We start from the raw sequence: 18,581 nt of genomic DNA on the forward strand, positions 1-18,581 counted from the left end.
TCCCTTGCAGCAGGAGGACGTCATGGCTAGAGTGATGCACCAGCTCTGCATCATCCGGCAGTTGTGCCAGGTGCCTTAGACACTGCAGGGGCTGTGCCTCTGAGGCCATCAGCAACTCCCGCTCCCTGCTGCAGGTACTGCTCTGGCTCACTGTAAATGGCGAGCTAGTGGAAGGGGAAATGGAGCCCCCTGGCACTCAGTAAAAGGGAAAGTGGTGGATTCTCCATCTCTTGATGTCATTTCATGAAGACTAGATGCCTTTCTGGAATGTGTGTGCCCAAAAAGTACCTATTGTACTATACAGGAAGCCTATGATATGCAGGGGGTTAGATGAGATGTTCTAAAGGTCTCTTCTGGCCATAAAGTGTAGTAATTTTGGAAACACTGAGTGTAGCATTGGGAGCAGCCTCTGATGCTTTACTGTCTAGCCGGCTTGCTTCCTAGAATGAAGACGCATCGAGTGGGGTGATCCACAGAGAGTAGCTGAAACCTTCAAAGTGTCAGGCCAGCAGCAGGACATTAGCACTTCAGGGGATGGGTGGGTGTGGCAGTGACATCACAAAGGCCTTTTGCAGTGTAGTAGTTCCGGGGTGGGGCTCGTCCCTTCCTGGGGTACCTGGGAGCCAGGCCGCCCCGCTACAAAGCGAATAATAGTTAGGGCCCAGACCTTTGGGTAGGGGCTGAGCACACAATTAGCAGTTCGGCGCTCAGGCCTTTGTGCAGGGACTGAGCACACAATCAACAGTTCAGAGCTCAGGCCCTTATGCAGGGACTGAGCACACAATCAACAGTTCAGAGCTCAGGCCCTTATGCAGGGACTGAGCACACAATCAACAGCTCCGGCCCTGGGTCAGGGCGGGGAACAAACCAGTAGTCAGTCAGCGGCCCAGGCCTTGTAGCAGGAGCTGGGTCAGTTTGGGTTAGCCCAGGCCCTAGGTCAGGGCGGGGCAGCAAACCAATCGTCAGTCAGAGGCCCAGGCCCCTTGGACAAGGAGGAGGAGAGACTGCCACCCAGCACGGGGTGGCAGGGGGGAACACAGGCCCACCCACTCCACTGTGTTCCAGCCCGGGGCCCTATCCGCAGCAGTCCGTCTGCCGCGCAGTCAGTGGGGATCCTGACCGCAACACACTGACATGGGTTCGGGGTCTGCTATCCCCGGGCCACTTCCCATCTCCTCCTCCATGGGTACCTGTTCCTCCTGAGTTCCGTCTGCTGGGTCGCAGATCATGGGCTCCTCCGGGCCCCGAGCAGCAGGTAGGTCTGTCACTCCCTCTGGGCCCTTGGCGGGGGAAGCTCAGACCGTTCCTCAGGATACCGGGCTCTCGGCAGGCTCAGGTCCGCGGGAGCTCGGGCACCAGCGTCTGTCCTCTCCCGCTGCCGGCCAGCTACTGAGCGCTGTGGCTTGGCCTTTATACTTCCTGTCCCGCCCCTTGAGTTCCGGGGGGTGGGGACAGGCCGCGGTGGCCTTGACTTCCTGGGGCGCCTGGGAGCCAGGCCGCCCCGCTACATGCAGTATCTCAGCGTATTGGTCAAAGGTGTTAGGGAGGTGGTGACCTCAGAGAGAGATGCTGACATCAGTCAGGGGCGCAGGGACAGGGAAACCTCAGAGACCCCTGTGGCTTTGCTTTAGCAAGTCTCCTTCTCGAGGTCTCTCTTTGAGTACTGAGAGAGTATTAGGGTTCACGTATGTGAGTGCGAGCAGGAGCCTCTTTCGAGTTTTCTCCTTCCCTTTTACTGATTTTACTAGAAAACAGACGTCCCTGTTTAGAAGGTAAGAGCCTCCAAGAGGTTTTTGAACCTGCTCAGTCTGATCCACCTGGTGCCCGTTGAATTCTAGGCATGGAAAACACTAGTTCAAGGTGACAGAATTTTGTAGTCCACACGGGATTTTGTCCCGTGGAATCACTGGGGACATTAGGGTTTGTCCTTTTCGTTTTACCTTTTCCACCATCCCTCCTTCCTTTCTCTTCATCTCTTACTTCTTTTGTCCTTTCTCCTGTTCCCCTCCCACCACCAGGAGTGGTGTGTGTGTGTGTGTGTGTGTGTGTGTGTGTGTGTTGCTGGGGGTGATCTTCACTTCCTCTCGTGGGAAGTTCATCCAAAACTGTGGGGTTGAAATAGTGCTTGGACTCCACAGACACTAGATGCTGCCATCCTGTGGCTTAGCGTTAGTGTCTCGGATGACTTGGGCAAGATCTCAACCTCCCCGCAACCCACTTCACTGCTGCCAGAATCCCTCCTGCCCCCACTGCTAGACCCGCCTCCCAGCCCAACCTTGGTGGGGGTCTAGAAGAGGTTTCTGATGACTTGAGCTGTGGTTTGGAGGTGGAACAGCTGTTAAGGACACTGAGGGGGAGGTAGCAGGAGCTCACCCTAGAAGGAGGGGGATTGGCACTGGAGGTTACTAGAAAGGACAAGAAGACTCCATTCTGGGTTTCAGGAGGTGAATTTATCCCTCAGTGTTGGGCAGGTGCTGAGTGGAAATACTGCTGGTTCCAGGTGCCCTTAATTCCCCCTGATTCCTCGGGGCGTTTGAGTCTGACTGGTTCTCATTCCCTTGCAGCAGGAGGGCGTCACGGCCAAAGTGAGGCACCAGCTCCGCATCATCCATCACTTGCGCCAGGTGCCAGAGACACTGCAGGGGTTGTGCCTCTGAGGCCTTCAGCAACTCCCGCTCCCTGTTGCAGGTACTGCTCTGGCTCACTGTAAATGGGGAGCTAGTGGAAGGGGAAATGGAGCCCCCTGGCACTCAGTGAAAGGGAAAGTGGTGGATTCTCCATCTCTTGAAGTCATTGAATGAAACTAGATGCCTTTCTGAAATGTTTGTGCCCAAGAAGTAACTATTGTCCTATTCAGGAAGCCTATGATATGCAGGGGGTTAGATGAGATGCTCTAAAGGTCTCTTCTGGCCATAAAGTGTATTAATTTTGGAAACACTGAGTGTAGCATTGGGAGCAGCCTCTAATGTTTTACTGTCTAACCGGCTTGCTTCCTAGAATGAAGACGCATTGAGTGGGGTGATCCACAGAGAGTAGCTGAAACCTTCAAAGTGTCAGGCCAGCAGCAGGACATTAGCACTTCAAGGGATGGGTGGGTGTGGCAGTGACATCACAAAGGCGTTTTGCAGGAGCTCAGCCTATTGGTCAAAGTTGTTAGGGAGGTGGTGACCTCAGAGAGAGATGCTCACATCAGCCAGGCAAAACAGGGGCGCAGGGCCAGGGAAACCTCAGAGACCCCTGTGGCTTTGCTTCAGCAAGTCTCCTTTTCGAGCTCTCTTTGAGGACTGAGAGAGTATTAGGGTTCACATATGTGAGTGTGAGCAGGAGCCTCTTTCGAGTTTTCTCCTTTCCTTTTACCCATTTTACTAGAAAACAGAAGTCCCTGTTGAGAAAGTAAGTGCCTCGGAGAGGTTTGTAACCTGTTCAGTCTGATCCACCTGGTGCCATCTGAATTCTAGGCATGGAAAACACTAGTTTAAGGTGGCAGAATTTTATTCCCTCCCTGGGATTTTGTCCCGTAGAATCACTGGGGATATTAGGAAAACAACAAGGAGTCTGGTGGCACCTTAAAGACTAACAGATTTATTTGGGCATAAGCTTTCGTGAGTAAAAACCTCACTTCTTCGGATGCATAGAGTGAAAGTTACAGATGCAGGCATTATATACTGACACATGGAGAGCAGGGAGTTACTTCACAAGTGGAGAACCAGTGTTGACAGGGCCAATTCAAAAATCAGGGTGGATGTAGTCCACTCCAAATAATAGATGAGGAGGTGTCAATTCCAGGAGAGGAAAAGCTGCTTCTGTAGTGAGCCAGCCACTCCCAGTCCCTATTCAAGCCCAGATTAATGGTGTTGAATTTGCAAATGAATTTTAGTTCTGCTGTTTCTCTTTGAAGTCTGTTTCTGAAGTTTTTTTGTTCAATGATAGTGACTTTTAAATCTGTAATAGAATGACCAGGGAGATTGAAGTGTTCACATACTGGCTTATGTATGTTACCATTCCTGATGTCCGACATGGGGACATTAGGGTTTGTCCTTTTCCTTTTACCTTTTCCTCCATCCCTCCTTCCTTTCTCTTCATCTCTTACTTCTTTTGTCCTTTCTCTTGTTCCCCTCACACCACCGGGAGTGGTGTGTGTGTGTGTGTGGTGCTGATGGTTCTCTTCTCCTCCCCTTGTGGGGAGTTGATCGAAAACTGTGGGGTTGAAATAGTGCTTGGACCCCACTGACAGTAGATGCTGCCATTATGTGACTTAGCATTAGTGTCTGGGATGACTTGGGTCAAGATCTCAACCTCCCTGCAACCCACTTCACTGCTGTCAGAATCCCTCCTGCACACCCTGTTAGAGCCGCCTCCCAGCCCAACCTGTGTCGGGGTGGAGAAGAGGGTTCGGATGACTTGAGCTGTGGTTTGGAGGTGGAATATCTGTGAAGGGCACTGAGCAGGAGGTAGCAGGAGCTCACCCTACAAGGAGGGGGGTTGGCTCTGGAGGTTTCTAGAAAGGACAAGAAGACTCCATTTTGGGGTTCAGGAGGTGAATTCATCTCTCATTGATGGGCAGGTGCTGGGTGGAAATACTGCTGGTTCCAGGTTCCCTTAATTCCCCCTGATTCCTCGGGGCGTTTGAGTCTCTGAGAGGTTCTCGTTCCCTTGCAGCAGGAGGACGTCACGGCCAAAGTGATGCACCCGCATCATCCGCCAATTGCGCCAGGTGCCTGAGACACTGCAGGGGCTGTTCCTCTGAGTCTTTCAGCAACTCCCGCTCCCTGCTGCAGGTACTGCTCTGTCTCACTGTAAATGGGGAACTAGTGGAAGGGGAAATGGAGCCCCCTGGCACTCAGTAAAAGGGAAAGTGGTGGATTCTCCATCTCTTGATGTCATTGAATGAAGACTAGATGCCTTTCTGGAATGTGTGTGCCCAAAAAGTAACTATTGTACTATACAGGAGGCCTATGATATGCAGGGGCTTAGATGAGATGCTCTAAAGGTCTCTTGTGGCCATAAAGTCTACAAATTTTGGAAACACTGAGTGAAGTATTGGGAGCAGCCTGTGATGTTTTACTGTCTAGCCGGCTTGCTTCCTAGAATGAAGACGCATTGAGTGGGGTGATCCACAGAGAGTACCTGTGTCAAGGCTGTATCCCCACTTTGAAGTTTAGGGTACAAATGTAGGGGCCTGCATGAAAACTTCTAAGCTTAACCACCATCCCAAGGCTAATTTCCTCCCCTGGGTAGCCTTGAGAAACCTTTCACCAATTCCCTGGTGAATACAGATCCAACCCCCTTGGATCTTAAAACAAGGAGAAATTAACCATCCCCCCTCCTTCCTCCCACCAACTCCTGGTGAATCAAGATCCAAACTCCTTGGATCTTAAAACAAGGAAAAATCAATCAGGTTCTTATAAATAAGGCTTTTAATTAAAGAAAAAGGTAAAAATCATCTCTGTAAAATCAGTATGGAAATTAACCTTACAGGGTAATCAAACTTAAAGAGCTCAGAGGACTCCCCTCTAGTCTTAGGTTCAAAGTACAGCAAACAAAGATAAACACTCTAGTAAAAGGTACATTTACAAGTTGAGAAAACAAAGGAAAACTAACACGCCTTGTTTGAAATAGGAGAGACTTGTTTAGAAAGATGTGGAGAACCTGGATTGATGTCTGGTCCCTCTCAGTCCCGAGGACGAACACCCACACAAACAAAGAACACAAACAAAAGCCTTCCCCTCCCGAAGATTTGAAAGTATCTTGTCACCTTATTGGTCCTTTAGGTCAGATGCCAGCCAGGTTACCTGAGCTTCTTAACCCTTTAGAGGGAAAAGGATTTTGGAGTCTCTGGCCAGGAGGGATTTTATAGTACTGTACACAGGACAGCTGTTACCCTTCCCTTTATAGTTATGACAACCTCAAACCTTCAAAGTGTCAGGCCAGCAGCAGGACATTAGCACTTGAGGGTTTGGTTGGGTGTGGCAGTGACATCACAAAGGCCTTTTGCAGGATGTCAGCTTATTGGTCAAATGTGTTAGGGAGGTGGTGACCTCAGAGAGAGATGCTGACATCAGCCTGGCAGGACAGGAGCACAGGGCCAGGGAAACCTCAGAGACCCCTGTGGCTTTGCTTCAGCAAGTCTCCTTCTCGAGGTCTCTCTTTGAGGACTGAGAGAGTATTAGGGTTCACGTACGTGAGTGCGTGCAGGAGCCTCTTTCGAGTTTTCTCCTTTCCTTTTACTGATTTTACTAGAAAACAGACGTCCCTGTTTAGAAGGTAAGAGCCTCCAAGAGGTTTTGGCAGCTGCTCAGTCTGATCCATCTGGTGCCAGCTGAATTCTAGGCATGGAAAAGAGTAGTTTAAGATGGCAGAATTTTATTCCATCCCTTGGATTTTGTGCCGTAGAATCACTGGGGACATTAGGGTTTGTCCTTTTTGTTTTACCTTTTCCTCCATCCCTCCTTCCTTTCTCTTCATCTCTTACTTCTTTTGTCCTTTCTCCTGTTCCTCGAAAACTGTGGGGTTGAAATAGTGTTTGGACTCCACTAACACTAGATGCTGCCATCCTGTGGCTTAGCATTAGTGTCTGGGATGACTTGGGTCAAGATCTCAACTTCCCCGCAACCCACTTCACTGCTGCCAGAATCCCTCCTGCCCCCCCTGCTAGAGCCGCCTCCCTGGCCCACCTGGGTGGGGGTGGAGAACAGTGTTTTTTTCATACATTCATAGATTATCGGACTGGAAGGGACCTCGAGAGGTCATCGAGTCCAGTCCCCTGCCCGCGTGGCAGGACCAAATACCATCTAGACCATCCCTGATAGACATTTATCTAACCTACTCTTAAATATCTCAAGAGATGGAGATTCCACAACCTCCCTCGGCAATTTATTCCAGTGTTTAAGCACCCTGACAGTTAGGAACTTTTTCCTAATGTCCAACCTAGACCTCCCTTGCTGCACTTTAAACCCATTGCTTCTGGTTCTATCCTTAGAGGCTAAGGTGAACAAGTTTTCTCCCTCCTCCTTATGACACCCTTTTAAATACCTGAAAACTGCTATCATGTCTCCTCTCAGTCTTCTCTTTTCCAAACTAAACAAAGCCAATTCTTTCAGCCTTCCTTCATAGGTCATGTTCTCAAGACCTTTAATCATTCTTGTTGCTCTTCTCTGGACCCTTTCCAATTTCTCCACATCTTTTTTAAAATGCGGTGCCCAGAACTGGACACAATACTCCAGCTGAGGCCTAACCAGAGCAGAGTAGAGCGGAAGGATGACTTCTCGTGTCTTGCTCACAACACACCTGTTAATACATCCCAGAATCAGGTTTGCTTTTTTTGCAACAGCATCACACTGTTGACTCATATTTAGCTTGTGGTCCACTATAACCCCTAGATCCCTTTCTGCCGTACTCCTTCCTAGACAGTCTCTTCCCATTCTGTATGTGTGAAACTGATTGTTCCTTCCTAAGTGGAGCACTTTGCATTTGTCTTTGTTAAACTTCATCCTGTTTAACTCAGACCATTTCTCCAATTTGTCCAGATCATTTTGAATTATGACCCTGTCCTCCAAAGCAGTTGCAATCCCTCCCAGTTTGGTATCATCCGCAAACTTAATAAGCGTACTTTCTATGCCAATATCTAAGTCGTTGATGAAGATATTGAACAGCGCCGGTCCCAAAACAGACCCCTGCGATACCCCACTCGTTATGGCTTTCCAGCAGGATTGGGAACTATTAATAACAACTCTCTGAGTACGGTTATCCAGCCAGTTATGCACCCACCTTATAGTAGCCCCATCTAAATTGTATTTGCCTAGTTTATCAATAAGAATATCATGCGAGACCGTATGAAATGCCTTACTAAAGTCTAGGTATACCACATCCACAGCCTCACCCTTATCCACAAGGCTCGTTATCCTATCAAAGAAAGCTATCAGATTGGTTTGACATGATTTGTTCTTCACAAATCCATGCTGGCTGTTCCCTATCACCTTACCACCTTCCAAGTGTTTGCAGATGATTTCCTTAATTACTTGCTCCATTATCTTCCCTGGCACAGAAGTTAAACTCACTGGGGTCTGTAGTTTCCTGGGTTGTTTTTATTTCCCTTTTTATAGATGGGCACTATATTTGCCCTTTTCCAGTCTTCTGGAATCTCTCCCGTCTCCCATGATTTTCCAAAGATAATAGCTAGAGGCTCAGATACCTCCTCTATTAGCTCCTTGAGTATTCTAGGATGCATTTCATCAGGCCCGGGTGACTTGCAGGCATCTAACTTTTCTAAGTGATTTTTAACTTGTTCTTTTTTTATTTTATCTGCTAAACCTACCCCCTTCCCATTAGCATTCACTCTGTTAGGCATTCCTTCAGACTTCTCGGTGAAGACCGAAACAAAGAAGTCATTAAGCATCTCCGCCATTTCCAAGTTTCCTGTTACTGTTTCTCCCTCTTCACTAAGCAGTGGGCCTACCCTGTCTTTGGTCTTCCTCTTGCTTCTAATGTATTGATAAAAAGTCTTCTTGTTTCCCTTTATTCCCGTAGCTAGTTTGAGCTCATTTTGTGCCTTTGCCTTTCTAATCTTGCCCCTGCATTCCTGTGTTGTTTGCCTATATTCATCCTTTGTAATCTGTCCCAGTTTCCATTTTTTATATGACTCCTTTTTATTTTTTAGATCATGCAAGATCTCATGGTTAAGCCAAGGTGGTCTTTTGCCACATTTTCTATCTTTCCTAACCAGCGGAATAGCTTGCTTTTGGGCCCTTAATAGTGTCCCTTTGAAAAACTGCCAACTCTCCTCAGTTGTTTTTCCCCTCAGTCTTGATTCCCATGGGACCTTACCTATCAGCTCTCTGAGCTTACCAAAATCTGCCTTCCTGAAATCCATTGTCTCTATTTTGCTGTTCTCCCTTCTACCCTTCCTTAGAATTGCAAACTCTATGATTTCATGATCACTTTCACCCAGGCTGCCTTCTACTTTCAAATTCTCATCGAGTTCCTCCCTATTTGTTAAAATCAAGTCTAGAACAGCTTCCCCCCAGTAGCTTTTTCAACCTTCTGAAATAAAAAGTTGTCTTCAATGCAGTCCAGGAATTTGTTGGATAGACTGTGCCCCGCTGTGTTATTTTCCCAACATATAGCCGGATAGTTGAAGTCCCCCATCACCACCAAATCTTGGGCTTTGGATGATTTTGTTAGTTGCTTAAAAAAAGCCTCATCCACCTCTTCCACCTGGTTAGGTGGCCTGTAGTAGACTCCTAGCATGACATCTCCCTTGTTTTTTACCCCTTTTAGCCTAACCCAGAGACTCTCAACACTTCCGTCTCCTATGTCCATCTCTACCTCAGTCCAAGTGTGTACATTTTTAATATACAAGGCAACACCTCCTCCCTTTTTCCCCTGTCTATCCTTCCTGAGCAAGCTGTACCCATCCACACCAACATTCCAATCACGTGTATTATCCCACCAAGTTTCAGTGATGCCAACAATGTCATAGTTGTATTTATTTATTAGCACTTCCAGTTCTTCCTGCTTATTCCCCATACTTCTCGCATTTGTATATAGACATCTAAGATACTGGTTTGATCTTTCCTCCCAGTTTTGTCCTGACCCTCCTTTCCCTCTGACAATATAGCCCACACTCCCTCTCGTTTTTGACCCATCTCCCCGGTCTCCATGTTCCCCACTTACCTGTGGGCTTTGCTCACCTGTCCCCGTCGAACCTAGTTTAAAGCCCTCCTCACTAGGTTAGCCAGTCTGTGTCCAAAGGTACTAATAACTTGAGCTGTGGTTTGGAGGTGGAACAGCTGTCAAGGGCACTGAGGGGGAGATAGCAGGAGCTCATCCTTCAAGGAGGGGGGTTGGCACTGGAGGTTACTAGAAAGGACAAGAAGACTCCATTCTGGGGTTCAGGAGGTGAATTCATCCCTCATTGGTGGGCAGGTAGTCAGTTTAAATACTGCTGGTTCCAGGTGCCCTTAATTCCCCCTGATTCCTCGGGGCGTTTGAGTCTCTGACAGGTTCTCGTTCCCTTGCAGCAGGAGGACGTCACGGCCCAAAGTGATGCACCAGCTCCGCATCATCCGGCACTTGCGCCAGATTCCTGAGACACTGCAGGGGCTGTGCCTCTGAGGCCATCAGCAACTCCCGCTCCCTGCTGCAGGTACTGCTCTGTCTCACTGTAAATGGGGAACTAGTGGAAGGGGAAATGGAGCCCCCTGGTACTCACTAAAAGGGAAAGTGGTGGATTCTCCATCTCTTGAGGTCATTGAATGAAGACTAGATGCCTTTCTGGAATGTGTGTGCCCAAAAAGTAACTATTGTACTATACAGGAGGCCTATGATATGCAGGGGCTTAGATGAGATGCTCTAAAGGTCTCTTGTGGCCATAAAGTCTACAAATTTTGGAAAGACTGAGTGTAGTATTGGGAGCAGCCTCTGATGTTTTACTGTGTATCCGGCTTGCTTCCTAGAATGAAGACGCATTGAGTGGGGTGATCCACACAGAGTAGCTCAAACCTTCAAAGTGTCAGGCCAGCAGCAGGACATTAGCACTTCCTGGGATGGGTGGGTGTGGCAGTGACATCACAAAGGCCTTTTCAGGACCTCAGCCTATTGGTCAAAGGTGTTAGGGAGGTGGTAACCTCAGAGAGAGATGCTGACATCAGCCAGGCAGGACAGGGGCTTAGGGCCAGGGAAACCTCAGAGACCCCTGTGACTTTCATAGAATCATAGAATATCAGGGTTGGAAGGGACCTCAAGAGGTCATCTACTCCAACCCCGTCCTCAAAGCAGGACCAATTCCCAACTAAATCATCCCAGCCAGGGCTTTGTCAAGCCGGGCCTTAAAAACCTCCAAGGAAGGAGACTCCACCACCTCCCTAGTTAACGCATTCCAGTGCTTCACCACCCTCCTAGTGAAATAGTGTTTCCTAATATCCAACCTGGACCTCCCCCACTGCAACTTGAGACCATTGCTCCTTGTTCTGTCATCTGCCACCACTGAGAACAACCGAGCTCCATCCTCTTTGGAACCCCCCTTCACGTAGTTGAAGGCTGCTATCAAATCCCCCCTCATTCTTCTCTTCTGGAGACTAAACAATCCCAGTTCCCTCAGCCTCTCCTCATAAGTCATGTGCTCCAGACCCCTAATCATTTTTGTTGCTCTCCACTGGACTCTTTCCAATTTTTCCACATCCTTCTTGTAGTGTGGGGCCTGTCGGAGAAAAACAGAGTTCTCACTATTTGTTTAGGTACAGCAAGTCAGATGCTTTATTAACTCTCACAATTGCCCAGAGGGAGAGAGCTAAGCAGGTCTCTCCCAGGTAACTAATTACAGCAAGCATTTATACCTTTCATTACAGAAATAACGAGGGACAGCTGCGTTTTGTTTATACATAGGCCATCTTGATATCTCATTTCTTCACTTGTTTTGACTCTTGCCAACATACAATATTTTCTATACCTTATCTACACAAGGTCTTCTACACCTTATCTATACCAGGTCATAATGACTTCTTACACAGTTCTTTCTCACCCGCCTCACACATTCCTCGCTTCTACAAATCTCGCGTTATTAGGGTTACAGTTAGCCTAACTCTTGCTAACGAACTGTCATGCATTGCATCCCCTTCCTGTGAGCTCTTTCTCTGCTTCCACAGGCCCAAAAGTGGACACAGTATTCCAGATGAGGCCTCACCAATGTCGAATAAAGGGGAACGATCACGTTCCTCGATCTGCTGGCAATGCCCCTACTTATACAGCCCAAAATGCCGTTAGCCTTCTTGGCAACAAGAGCACACTGTTGACTCATATCCAGCTTCTCGTCCACTGTGACCCCTAGGTCCTTTTCTGCAGAACTGCTACCTAGCCATTCGGTCCCTAGTCTGTAGCAGTGCATGGGATTCTTCCGTCCTAAGTGCAGGACTCTGCACTTGTCCTTGTTGAACTTCATCAGGTTTTTTTTGGCCCAATCCTCTAATTTGTCTAGGTCCCTCTGTATCCGATCCCTACCCTCTAGCGTATCTACCACGCCTCCTAGTTTAGTGTCATCTGCAAACTTGCTGAGAGTGCAGTCCACACCATCCTCCAGATCATTAATAAAGATATTAAACAAAACCGGCCCCAGGACCGACCCTTGGGGCACTACTCCGCTTGAAACCGGCTGCCAACTAGACATGGAGCCATTGATCACTACCCGTTGAGCCCGACGATCCAGCCAGCTTTCTATCCACCTTACAGTCCATTCATCCATCCCATACTTCTTTAACTTGGTGGCAAGAATACTGTGGGAGAGCGTATCAAAAGCTTTGCTAAAGTCAAGGAATAACACATCCACTGCTTTCCCCTCATCCACAGAGCCAGTTATCTCATCATAGAAGGCAATTAGGTTAGTCAGGCACGACTTCCCCTTGGTGAATCCATGCTGACTGTTCCTGATCACTTTCCTCTCCTCTAAGTGTTTCATAATTGATTCCTTGAGGACCTGCTCCATGATTTTTCCAGGGACTGAGGTGAGGCTGACTGGCCTGTAGTTCCCCGGATCCTCCTCCTTCCCTTTTTTAAAGATGGGCACTACATTAGCCTTTTTCCAGTCATCCGGGACCTCCCTCGATCGCCATGAGTTTTCAAAAATAATGGCTAATGGCTGTGCAATCTCATCCGCCAAGTCCTTTAGCACCCTCGGATGCAGCGCATCCAGCCCCATGGAGTTGTGCACGTCCAGTTTTTCTAAATAGTCCCGAACCACTTCTTTCTCCACAGAGGGCTGGTCACCTTCTCCCCATATTGTGCTGCCCAGTGCAGCAGTCTGGGAGCTGACCTTGTTCGTGAAGACAGAGGCAAAAAAAGCATTGAGTACATTAGCTTTTTCCACATCCTCAGTCACTAGGTTGCCTCCCTCATTCAGTAAGGGGCCCACACTTTCCTTGACTTTCTTCTTGTTGCTAACATACCTGAAGAAACCCTTCTTGTTACTCTTAACATCTCTTGCTAGCTGCAACTCCAAGTGTGATTTGGCCTTCCTGATTTCACTCCTGCATGCCTGAGCAATATTTTTATACTCCTCCCTGGTCATTTGTCCAATCTTCCACTTCTTGTAAGCTTCTTTTTTGCGTTTAAGATCAGCAAGGATTTCACTGTTTAGCCAAGCTGGTCGCCTGCCATATTTACTATTCTTTCTACACATCGGGATGGTTTGTTCCTGCAACCGCAATAAGGATTCTTTAAAATACAGCCAGCTCTCCTGGACCCCTTTGCCCTTCATGTTATTCTCCCAGGGGATCCTGCCCATCTGTTCCCTGAGGGAGTCAAAGTCTGCTTTTCTGAAGTCCAGGGTCCGTATTCTGCTGCTCTCCTTTCTTCCTTGTGTCAGGATCCTGAACTCGACCATCTCATGGTCACTGCCTCCCAGGTTCCCATCCACTTTTGCTTCCCCTACTAATTCTTCCCTGTTTGTGAGCAGCAGGTCGAGAAAAGCTCTGCCCCTAGTTGGTTCCTCCAGCGCTTGCACCAGGAAATTGTGCCCTACACTTTCCAAAAACTTCCTGGATTGTCTGTGCACCGCTGTATTGCTCTCCTAGCAGATATCAGGGTGATTAAAGTCTCCCATGAGAACCAGGGCCTGCGATCTAGCAACTTCTGCTAGTTGCCAGAAGAAAGCCTCGTCCACCTCATCCCCCTGGTCTGGTGGTCTATACCAGACTCCAACCGTGACATCCCCCTTGTTGCTCACACTTCTCAACTTTATCCAGAGACTCTCAGGTTTTTCTACAGTTTCATACCGGACCTCTGAGCACTCATACTCCTCTCTTACATACAATGCAACTCCCCCACCTTTTCTGCCCTGCCTGTCCTTCCTGAACAGTTTATATCCATCCATGACAGTACTCCAGTCATGTGAGTTATCCCACCAAGTGTCTGTTATTGCTTCAGCAAGTCTCCTTCTCGAGGTCTCTCTTTGAGGACTGAGAGAGTATTAGTGTTCACGTGTGAGTGCGAGCAGGAGCCTCTTTGGAGTTTTCTCCTTTCCTTTGACGGATTTTACTAGAAAACAGACGTCCCTATTTAGAAGGTAAGAGGCTCCAAGAGGTTTTGGAACCTGCTCAGTCTGATCCATCTGGTGCCAGCTGAATTCTAGGCATGGAAAACACTAGGTTAAGGTGGCAGAATTTTATTCCCTCTGTGGGATTTTGTCCCGTAGAATCACAGGGGACATTAGTGTTTGTCATTTTCGTTTTACCTTTTCCTCCATCCCTCCTTCCTTTCTCTTCATCTCTTACTTCTTTTGTCCTTTCTCCTGTTCACCTGCCACCACCAGGAGTGGGGTGTGTGTGTGTGTGTGTGTGTGTGTTGCTGGGGGTGCTCTTCACCTCCCCTTGTCGGAAATTGATCCAAAACTGTGAGGTTGAAATAGTGCTTGAACTCCAATGACACTAGATGCTGCCATCCTGTGGCTTAGCATTAGTGTCTGGGATGATTGGGGCAAGATCTCAACCTCCCCTCAACCCACTTCACTGCTGGCAGAATCCCTCCTGCACACCCTGCTAGAGCCGCCTCCCTGCCCAACCTGGGTGGGGGTGGAGAAGAGGGTTCTGATAACTTGAGCTGTGGTTTGGAGGTGGAACAGCTGTCAAGGGCACTGAGGGGGAAGTAGCAGGATCTCATCCTTCAAGGAGGGGGGTTGGCACTGGAGGTTACTAGAAAGGACAAGAAGACTCCATTCTGGGGTTCAGGAGGTGAATTCATCCCTCAGTGGTGGGGAGGTGCTGGGTGGAAATACTGCTTGTTCCAGATGCCCTTAATTCCCCCTGATTCCTCGGGGCGTTTGAGTCTTTGACAGGTTCTCGTTCCCTTGCAGCAGGAGGACGTCATGGCCAGAGTGATGCACCAGCTCTGTATCATCCGGCACTTGTGCCAGGTGCCTTAGACACTGCAGGGGCTGTGCCTCTGAGGCCATCAGCAACTCCCACTCCCTGCTGCAGGTACTGCTCTGGCTCACTGTAAATGGCGAGCTAGTGGAAGGGGAAATGGAGCCCCCTGGCACTCAGTAAAAGGGAAAGTGGTGGATTCTCCATCTCTTGATGTCATTTCATGAAGACTAGATGCCTTTCTGGAATGTGTGTGCCCAAAAAGTACCTATTGTACTATACAGGAAGCCTATGATATGCAGGGGGTTAGATGAGATGTTCTAAAGGTCTCTTCTGGCCATAAAGTGTAGTAATTTTGGAAACACTGAGTGTAGCATTGGGAGCAGCCTCTGATGCTTTACTGTCTAGCCGGCTTGCTTCCTAGAATGAAGACGCATCGAGTGGGGTGATCCACAGAGAGTAGCTGAAACCTTCAAAGTGTCAGGCCAGCAGCAGGACATTAGCACTTCAGGGCATGGGTGGGTGTGGCAGTGACATCACAAAGGCCTTTTGCAGTGTAGTAGTTCCGGGGTGGGGCTCGTCCCTTCCTGGGGTACCTGGGAGCCAGGCCGCCCCGCTACAAAGCGAATAACAGTTAGGGCCCAGACCTTTGGGTAGGGGCTGAGCACACAATTAGCAGTTCGGCGCTCAGGCCTTTGTGCAGGGACTGAACACACAATCAACAGTTCAGAGCTCAGGCCCTTATGCAGGGACTGAGCACACAATCAACAGTTCAGAGCTCAGGCCCTTATGCAGGGACTGAGCACACAATGAACAGCTCCGGCCCTGGGTCAGGGCGGGGAACAAACCAGTAGTCAGTCAGCGGCCCAGGCCTTGTAGCAGGAGCTGGGTCAGTTTGGGTTAGCCCAGGCCCTAGGTCAGGGCGGGGCAGCAAACCAATCGTCAGTCAGAGGCCCAGGCCCCTTGGAGAAGGAGGAGGAGAGACTGCCTCCCAGCACGGGGTGGCAGGGGGGAACACAGGCCCACCCACTCCACTGTGTTCCAGCCCGGGGCCCTATCCGCAGCAGTCCGTCTGCCGCGCAGTCAGTGGGGATCCTGACCGCAACACACTGACATGGGTTCGGGGTCTGCTATCCCCGGGCCACTTCCCATCTCCTCCTCCATGGGTACCTGTTCCTCCTGAGTTCCGTCTGCTGGGTCGCAGATCATGGGCTCCTCCGGGCCCCGAGCAGCAGGTAGGTCTGTCACTCCCTCTGGGCCCTTGGCGGGGGAAGCTCAGACCGTTCCTCAGGATACCGGGCTCTCGGCAGGCTCAGGTCCGCGGGAGCTCGGGCACCAGCGTCTGTCCTCTCCCGCTGCCGGCCAGCTACTGAGCGCTGTGGCTTGGCCTTTATACTTCCTGTCCCGCCCCTTGACTTCCGGGGGGTGGGGACAGGCCGCGGTGGCCTTGACTTCCTGGGGCGCCTGGGAGCCAGGCCGCCCCGCTACATGCAGTATCTCAGCGTATTGGTCAAAGGTGTTAGGGAGGTGGTGACCTCAGAGAGAGATGCTGACATCAGTCAGGGGCGCAGGGCCAGGGAAACCTCAGAGACCCCTGTGGCTTTGCTTTAGCAAGTCTCCTTCTCGAGGTCTCTCTTTGAGTACTGAGAGAGTATTAGGGTTCACGTATGTGAGTGCGAGCAGGAGCCTCTTTCGAGTTTTCTCCTTCCCTTTTACTGATTTTACTAGAAAACAGACGTCCCTGTTTAGAAGGTAAGAGCCTCCAAGAGGTTTTTGAACCTGCTCAGTCTGATCCACCTGGTGCCCGTTGAATTCTAGGCATGGAAAACACTAGTTCAAGGTGACAGAATTTTGTAGTCCACACGGGATTTTGTCCCGTGGAATCACTGGGGACATTAGGGTTTGTCCTTTTCGTTTTACCTTTTCCACCATCCCTCCTTCCTTTCTCTTCATCTCTTACTTCTTTTGTCCTTTCTCCTGTTCCCCTCCCACCACCAGGAGTGGTGTGTGTGTGTGTGTGTGTGTGTGTTGCTGGGGGTGATCTTCACCTCCTCTTGTGGGAAGTTCATCCAAAACTGTGGGGTTGAAATAGTGCTTGGACTCCACAGACACTAGATGCTGCCATCCTGTGGCTTAGCGTTAGTGTCTCGGATGACTTGGGCAAGATCTCAACCTCCCCGCAACCCACTTCACTGCTGCCAGAATCCCTCCTGCCCCCACTGCTAGACCCGCCTCCCAGTCCAACCTTGGTGGGGGTCTAGAAGAGGTTTCTGATGACTTAAGCTGTGGTTTGGAGGTGGAACAGCTGTCAAGGACACTGAGGGGGAGGTAGCAGGAGCTCACCCTAGAAGGAGGGGGATTGGCACTGGAAGTTACTAGAAAGGACAAGAAGACTCCATTCTGGGTTTCAGGAGGTGAATTTATCCCTCAGTGTTGGGCAGGTGCTGAGTGGAAATACTGCTGGTTCCAGGTGCCCTTAATTCCCCCTGATTCCTCGGGGCGTTTGAGTCTGACTGGTTCTCATTCCCTTGCAGCAGGAGGGCGTCACGGCCAAAGTGAGGCACCAGCTCCGCATCATCCATCACTTGCGCCAGGTGCCAGAGACACTGCAGGGGTTGTGCCTCTGAGGCCTTCAGCAACTCCCGCTCCCTGTTGCAGGTACTGCTCTGGCTCACTGTAAATGGGGAGCTAGTGGAAGGGGAAATGGAGCCCCCTGGCACTCAGTGAAAGGGAAAGTGGTGGATTCTCCATCTCTTGAAGTCATTGAATGAAACTAGATGCCTTTCTGGAATGTTTGTGCCCAAGAAGTAACTATTGTCCTATACAGGAAGCCTATGATATGCAGGGGGTTAGATGAGATGCTCTAAAGGTCTCTTCTGGCCATAAAGTGTATTAATTTTGGAAACACGGAGTGTAGCATTGGGAGCAGCCTCTAATGTTTTACTGTCTAACCGGCTTGCTTCCTAGAATGAAGACGCATTGAGTGGGGTGATCCACAGAGAGTAGCTGAAACCTTCAAAGTGTCAGGCCAGCAGCAGGACATTAGCACTTCAGGGGATGGGTGGGTGTGGCAGTGACATCACAAAGGCCTTTTGCAGGAGCTCAGCCTATTGGTCAAAGTTGTTAGGGAGGTGGTGACCTCAGAGAGAGATGCTCACATCAGCCAGGCAAAACAGGGGCGCAGGGCCAGGGAAACCTCAGAGACCCCTGTGGCTTTGCTTCAGCAAGTCTCCTTCTCGAGCTCTCTTTGAGGACTGAGAGAGTATTAGGGTTCACATATGTGAGTGTGAGCAGGAGCCTCTTTCGAGTTTTCTCCTTTCCTTTTACCCATTTTACTAGAAAACAGAAGTCCCTGTTGAGAAAGTAAGTGCCTCGGAGAGGTTTGTAAACTGTTCAGTCTGATCCACCTGGTGCCATCTGAATTCTAGGCATGGAAAACACTAGTTTAAGGTGGCAGAATTTTATTCCCTCCCTGGGATTTTGTCCCGTAGAATCACTGGGGATATTAGGAAAACAACAAGGAGTCTGGTGGCACCTTAAAGACTAACAGATTTATTTGGGCATAAGCTTTCGTGAGTAAAAACCTCACTTCTTCGGATGCATAGAGTGAAAGTTACAGATGCAGGCATTATATACTGACACATGGAGAGCAGGGAGTTACTTCACAAGTGGAGAACCAGTGTTGACAGGGCCAATTCAAAAATCAGGGTGGATGTAGTCCACTCCAAATAA

This window comes from Chrysemys picta, unplaced genomic scaffold (genome assembly GCF_011386835.1).
Source record: "Chrysemys picta bellii isolate R12L10 unplaced genomic scaffold, ASM1138683v2 scaf58, whole genome shotgun sequence".
Taxonomy (NCBI): domain Eukaryota; kingdom Metazoa; phylum Chordata; order Testudines; family Emydidae; genus Chrysemys; species Chrysemys picta.